Source organism: Petromyzon marinus, unplaced genomic scaffold, assembly GCF_048934315.1.
Source record: "Petromyzon marinus isolate PM22_M1 ecotype Great Lakes invasive population unplaced genomic scaffold, UKy_Petmar_22M1.pri1.0 PM_G_Scaffold_26, whole genome shotgun sequence".
NCBI lineage: Eukaryota > Metazoa > Chordata > Hyperoartia > Petromyzontiformes > Petromyzontidae > Petromyzon > Petromyzon marinus.
The window spans coordinates 1,735,776-1,743,312 of record NW_027422828.1 but is presented as its reverse complement, the minus strand read 5'-3'; the positions used below and the strand labels follow the sequence as shown (position 1 = coordinate 1,743,312).

The 7,537-nt window shown below is 44.1% G+C and overlaps 1 pseudogene; it reads right to left on the bottom strand.

Annotated features, from left to right (window-relative positions):
- Window positions 1–3,362: 3,362 nt before the first annotated feature.
- On the bottom strand, window positions 3,363–6,198 carry LOC142913465 (uncharacterized; annotated as a pseudogene).
- Window positions 6,199–7,537: the final 1,339 nt, after the last annotated feature.

Sequence of the window (7,537 nt, the reverse complement as noted above, 5' to 3'; positions counted from 1 at the left end):
CTGTGAAAATGCCTTCACACACACAGTGCACTTGAAGGGTTTCTCTCCTGTGTGTGTTCTCTGGTGTATTTTAAGAACTGATGGCCATGCAAATGCCTTGTTACACACACTGCACTTGAAGTGTTTCTCTCCCGTGCGAGTTCTCTGGTGCTGTGTCAAATTTCCAGTCCGATCCGTGCTGTATGCACGCTGGTCGCATTGTTGACTTGTCATACCGAGCTGTGCTGACTGCCTTTGCTCAATCAGACCAGCGTCAGCTGCAGACTGAAAAAAATAATATCCACACCATCTACATGTCAGTATCGATGCACAGAGAAATGCATATATAGTAACATGTGACTTACACGTCTATACTTATTCATATATTCATGATGTAGTGAAAAGGTGTCCCAAATGCATCACACGGCTGTCATGGCACACAATGAGAGTGAAAATGTCATTAATATGCCTGGAAGCCCTCGTATCTTCAAGATGAATGTTCACCCAAAACTCTAAGTACACAATTTCGGCTGTCTGGCTACAAAAGGAATATTTAAAAGAGCTAAATTCAGCTGACATAGCAAAGGGTGTTGAAAACAATACTATTAATGTTATGCATAAATGCATGAATTAATGTTCAATCGCAACTTAGAGGTGTGAATCCAGGCTCAGATGTCCTTAAATGCTGGGAACAAACAGTTCCGACTTCAGCTGAATGTGTGTGCTGTGTTCACATCCTGTTTCCATTCTTATAAAGAGTTCCAGAGGAAAACAAAAATAAACTATTGTTTTGATATAACCTCCGTGTTCAATAGAGTTAATAGACTTTACTGCAAATACAGATGGAAAATAACAATAACAGATAATACAATTAAACTAAAAATAAAGACCACTTGTGTTGTGATCGAAACGTGTTTTTTTGCTTTATTTACAATTATTAATTATTTTTATGTTATTTTAATTTTATTTTCTATCTACGTGACTTTACCGAAAGAACCAAGAATATTAATTCCTGCAGTCACCAAAGTTTTAAGTCAAAACATTCACACACGTTGACAAAGCCTCACCTTGTGTTGTTGTGGGCAGGTCGCTTCTGATAACAAGAGCGGTATAGCAGCTCAAGCGGGCTTGGCCTGGTGAAAAAAGAAAATAAAAACTGCGTGAATATTTACAATAAAACAAAGTTACAAAGTGGCGAGCCGGGTGAAGACAAATTAAACTTAAGCGAGATAATTAAAGTAAACGCAATCAGGCGAGGGCAGGAGGCAAGGCCCAGCGTGGCTAGGCCCCGCGTTGTAAAGTTCCAACCTGGACATCGATTCCCATGCTCGCTGCTACTCAACTGACATCCCTACGAGAGAGAGAGAGGCTCTACCTTGGTAAACAACAACAACCACCACCACAACAACAACCACCACCACCACAACAACAACCACCACCACAACGACCACCACCACCACAAAGATGAGAATTTCTCACCTCGGATTTCAGTGCAAGCGCGCACACGGCAGCTTCCTGTTACCTAGCGACAGCAGGAAGTAGTATGACGTCACTTCCCTCCCACGAGCGGCTCTCTAACTGAATAAATTATGTTAATGAAGTCGGCCCAAACTGCGAGGGATGGGAGCGTGAGCGCCGAACCCGTCGCAATAAACTCGCGACGTCTTTAACGGACACATTATGTTAATGAGCCACCAGTCACTGGGCGTAACTGTGCCCAAATAAGGATTGCCACTGGAACGATATCGGCAGTGACCCATGCGGAGGGGACGTCACGCTCAAGAGCGCGGTGGACGTGGGAGGGGTGAATACCTTGGTGACATGACTTCACTAGCGAGGTACACCTCCGCCTGGCGTTTCACGCCGATGAGGTAATCCAGAGTGGTGACGTCACAGAGTTGGAGTTTAAGTTGATTTAGATTCATTTTCCATTGCTCCCTCTCTTGGGTGTGTGAGCTCAGCAACAACGTGGACATTATTGTGTATACACTGTGTGTGTGTACACTGTGTGTGTGTGTGTACACTGTGTGTGTGTACACTATGTGTATACACTGTCACTGTGTGTCACTGTGTGTGTGTCACTGTGTGTCACTGTGTGCATGTCACTGTGTGTGTATACACTGTGTGTACCCTGTGTGTGTACACTGTGTATACACTGTATGTACACGTGTGTACACTGTGTATACACTGTATGTACACCGTGTGTACACTGTGTGTGTGTACACTGTGTATACCCTGTGTGTGTGTACACTGTGTATACCCTGTGTGTGTACAGTGTGTGTGTACACTGTGTATACACTGTGTATACACTGTGTGTGTGTACAGTGTGTGTGTACACTGTGTATACACTGTGTATACACTGTGTGTGTGTACATTGTGTGTGTACAGTGTATGTGTACACTGTGTGTGTACACTGTGTATAAACTCTGTGTCACTGCGTGTGTGTACACTGTGTGTGTATATATACACTGTGTGTTTACCCTGTGTGTGTACACTGTGCATACACTGTGTGTGTACACTGTGTATACACTGTGTGTGTGTGTACACTGTGTGTGTGTACACTATGTGTATACACTGTGTGTGTACACTATGTGTATACACTGTGTGTGTACACTGTGTGTGTACAATGTGTGTATAAACTGTGTCCACTGTGTGTGTACACTGTGTATACACTGTGTGTACATTGTGTGTGTACACTGTGTGTACACTGTGTGTGTGTACACTGTGTGTGTACATTGTGTGTGCACTGTGTGTCGCTGTGTGTGTCACTGTGTCACTGTGTGTGTCACTGTGTCTGGCACAAGCGTCGTGGTGACGTCACCACCACTTAGTGGCGAATGGCGATTGTTGTTGTGTCAGTGTCACTGTGCGTCTGTCACTGTGTGTGTCAGTGTGTGTACACTGTGTGTGTGTACACTATGTGTGTACACTGTGTGTGTACACTGTGTGTGTGTGTAAACTATGTATATACACTGTGTGTGTGTACACTGTGTGTGTGTACACTGTGTGTGTACAGTGTGTGTGTACACTGTTTGTGTATACTGTGTGTATACTGTGTGTGCACAGTGTGTTCACTGTGTGTATACACTGTGTGTGTACACTGTTTGTGTGTACACTGTGTGTGTACAGTTTGTGTATGTACACTGTGTGTACACTGTCTACACTGTGTGTGTACACTGTGTATATACTGTGTGTACACTGTGTGTGTGTACACTGTGTGTATACACTGTGTGTGTGTACACTGTGTATAAACTGTGTGTGTACATTGTGTATGTACCCTGTTTGTGTCCGCATTGAACCGAACCCCCGGCAAGGCCATCTACTTAATGACGAGAGAAAATTCACACGAAATGTCCTTTTCAATGAAGTCTTCCAGATGTAAATTGATACAAGCTTTTAATGAAGAAATAAAATCATCTAATTCAAAACACAACACAATTCAAGATGTTTCATTTTAAAACTTCAAAACGGAGCATGGGGTACTTGCGTGAATGCGTCCTTCGTGTGCAAATGTTGTGACTTTCCTGGCCTGAAGGCCGTCAATGTGTTGGACCATTAAATGGTGCACAGCGTCTCAACAGCAGTGGGGTTTGCTTCAACCGATGGTCACGAACATCCAGACGTGAATCAGCAAGGAGCATTTCTAGTCCCAGTTAGACAAAATCTACGTCAACACGTAAGACAAAACTACAATTCGTGTTGTAGAGAATGTACCTCGTCCTATACGTGTAACTTTTAAGTGGTATGCCTTGTGACTGATGAATGATCCGAGTGTGCTCCCTATTTCAAAGAGAATGAGTTGCTCCAGGGGCAGATGCTTCGTGAAACACAAAAGTACCCTTTGACCTGTATCACAAGAACAACGGGTCTCACCTGAGTTCTCTGTACAGGTTACTTCCAAAACAAACACACACTTTGTCCTAACATCACTTATTCAATGTTTGACCCTCACAGACAAAATGTTACCTGTACGCGCACAGTCAGACAAGTATTAATTCTAAATCATTGACGGGCATATTATCAACATTGAATTACTGCAGCGAAATTGACTGCATCACGTTACATCGTATTAACAAGAAGTTATTTTACAAATACGCACCGTCTGCTTAACCGTGTATGTACACCGTACTATTGTTGCGTCATTCAAAACGAGTAGGCCGTTGCATGCTGGCGTCTGGGTCAAAATGTATCAAATTCTAAACATTACGCTACAAATAATAAATCACGGCGTTTCGATGGCAACACAAGCAATCGTCATCAGGTGGGACAAGCACAGCAGCACTAATAAGAAACTGCTGGAGTAGGCGCCTACTACTTCAGCAGTTTCTCTTGCTGTGGTTGTCCCACCTGATGACGATTGCTTGTGTTGTGATCTAAACGCCGTGATCTGTTGTTTCTACCCACGTGGTGACTTTACCGAAATAACTCAAGAGTGTGGATTCCTGCAGTCACGAAAGCTTCGAATCAAGATTGCCTACAAACTACACAACCGAGATGACGCATCATCGCCCCCTACTAACAGGCTCTTGTCCACATGCAGGCTGGTGCAGGGCCACCACCTTGCGCCACACAGGGGAAGCTGCTATTTGGGGATGCTCTTCGAGTGTTTCAGACGAGATACAAAACTCCGAGTTGCTGAGGCGGTTAAGCAAGCACCGTGTAAATGCAATTATTATGATAACATAGTGAATGCTTGGGGGCTTATTGTCTCTCGCTCCTGGTTGGAGATCTACCCAACCCACGGGCCCACAAAGATTGGCCGCCCTTACTCTGCAGGATGAACCTAAGAAATGAGTGTCCAACTTCACATTATTGTCATTAAAGGCCTGTGACAAAGGTGCATCTATTGGAGCGACATCGTCTATGGCTTACACATCTACCGGGTCTCCACTTGACTTTGTATTGTCTAGGAGCAAGTCCACCCACACCTACACTTCCACAAACTGCTGGGAGTTGCCTCGCTCTGCCTCACAGTCAGAATTCTCCTCCTGCTTCACGTTGCCTCCATCGATGTGAAGGTCGGATTTTGAAGTTGAATCTCCATCTTCACATTTAACCTGCACTTCTTTACTCTTCACCATCACTTCTTCCCTCTTCACCATCACTTCTTCGCTCATCACTTCTTCCCTCTTCACCGTCACCTCTTCACATTTCACCTCGATACCTTTAAGTGTCAAAGCTGGGATTTTCCTCCGGTTCTTGTTTCATGAGGGATGGGCTCATTGCGGCACTTTGACTTTCACAAGCTGACTTCAGACTAAACTCCTTGTGGATCTTCCTATGCTTGTGCGTTCTCTGGTGCACTTGAAGATTTTATGAATCTGCAAACGCCTTCCAGCAGAGTGCACCTGAAGGGTTTCTCTCCTGTGTGTTCTCTGGTGTTTTTGAATAGATGAATGTGAGAATGCCTTTCCACACACACTGCACTTGAAGGGTTTCTCTCCCGTGTGTGTTCTCTGGTGTCTTTGACGATTTGATGAATCTGCAAATGGCTTCCCGCACAGAGTGCACCTGAAGGGTTTCTCTCCTGTGTGAGTTCTCTGGTGTACTTTAAGATGTGGCAACTGTGCAAACATAATCCCGCACAGAGTGCACTGGAAGGGTTTCTCTCCCGTGTGTGTTCTCTCGTGTCTTTGAAGAACTGATGGCCATGCAAATGCCTTCCCACACACAGTGCACTTGAAGGGTTTCTCTCCTGTGTGTTCTCTGGTGTACTTTAAGATGTGGTGACTGTGCAAACGCCATCCCACACACAGTGCACTTGAAGGGTTTCTCTCCTGTGTGTGTTCTCTGGTGTTTTTTAAGACCAGATGACTGTGAAAATGCCTTCCCACACACACTGCACTTGAAGGGTTTCTCTCCTGTGTGTGTTCTCTGGTGGGTCTGAACAACTGATGAATGGGCAAACGCCTTCCCGCACAAGGTGCACCTGAAGGGTTTCACTCCCGTGTGTGTTCTCTGGTGTCTTTTAAGAGCAGATGACCGTGAAAATGCCTTCCCACACACACTGCACTTGAAGGGTTTCTCTGCCGTGTGTGTTCTCTGGTGTATTTTAAGAGCAGATGACTGTGAAAATGCCTTCCCACACACAGTGCACTTGAAGGGTTTCTCTCCTGTGTGTGTTCTCTGGTGGGTCTCAAGAACTGATGGCCATGAAAATGCCTTGTCACACAGTGCACTTGAAGGGTTTCTCTCCTCTGCGAGTTCTCTGGTGCTGTGTCAAATTTCCAGTCCGATCCGTGCTGTATGCACGCTGGTCGCAATATTGACTTGTCGTACCGAGCTGCTGTGCTGACTGCCTTTGCTCCATCAGACCAGTGTCAGCTGCAGACAGAAAATAAGAATATGCACACCATCTACACGTCAGTATCGAGGCACAGAGGAATGCATATATACAGTCACATGTGACTTGCACGTCTATACTTATTTATATATTCATGATGCAGTGAAAAAGTTTCCCAAATACCTCACACGGGCTGTCATGGCACACAATGAGAGGGCAAATGGTCATAAATATGCCTGGAAGCCCTCGTATCTTCAAGATGAATGTTAACTCAAAACTCCGAGTACATAATTTCGGCAAAGGGTGTTGAAAACAAAACTATTTGTGTTATGCAGAAATGCATGAATTAATGTTCAATCGCAACTTAGAGGTGTGAATCCAGGCTCAGATGTCCTTAAATGCTGGGATGAACAGATCCGACTTCAGCTGAATGTGTGTGCTGTGTTCGCCTCCTGTTTCCATTCTTACAAAGACTTCCAGAGAAAAAAAAAACTATTGTTTTGATATAACTTCCGTGTTCAACAGAGTTAATAGATCTTCTTTGGTTCTTTTGGTAAAGTCACGTAGAATGAGAATAAAATAATAAAATAAAACAATAAAATTCTCACGACGTTTCGGCCACAACACAAGTGGCCTTCTTCAGGTGAAAGGAACAAACCTGTCGGGACGACAAAGCTACAATGAACGCTGCTAAGATTCGTAGCGTCTTTTAAACTGGTTGAGAGAAGTGAGGCACCTTGACAAAGGGGTTTACATAACAGGATAATTTAGCATAGACTTTACTGCAAACACAAACTTGACACTGTCACGGGTCAAGAGGCGGTGGCATGTCCAGAACCATGCCTGGCCACCTTCATCTGCTCAGCATTAATGCTTAATCACTCCACCAAGTAATTAATTGAGGATCAACAAACATAGCCGAGGCTAACTGGAGTTTGCGTGTCTCTCTCCGTGGTGAGATGTTAACTACCTCACCTGGTATACAGGAAGTCGTGGGTTCGATCCCGACCCTGACGCCTGCTGTATATTTGGAGTTTGCGCGTCTCTACGTATAGTGTCTTTGACCGATAGACATTGACACACGTATTCTTGGTTCTTTCGGTAAAGTTACGTAGATAGAAAATAACAATAACAGATAATACAATTACATTAAATAAAGACCACTTGTGTTGCAATCAAAACGTGGGGGTTTTTTGCTTTATTTACATTTTTTTATTTTTATTATGTTATTTTATTTTATTTTCTATCTACGTGACTTTACCGAAAGAACCAAGA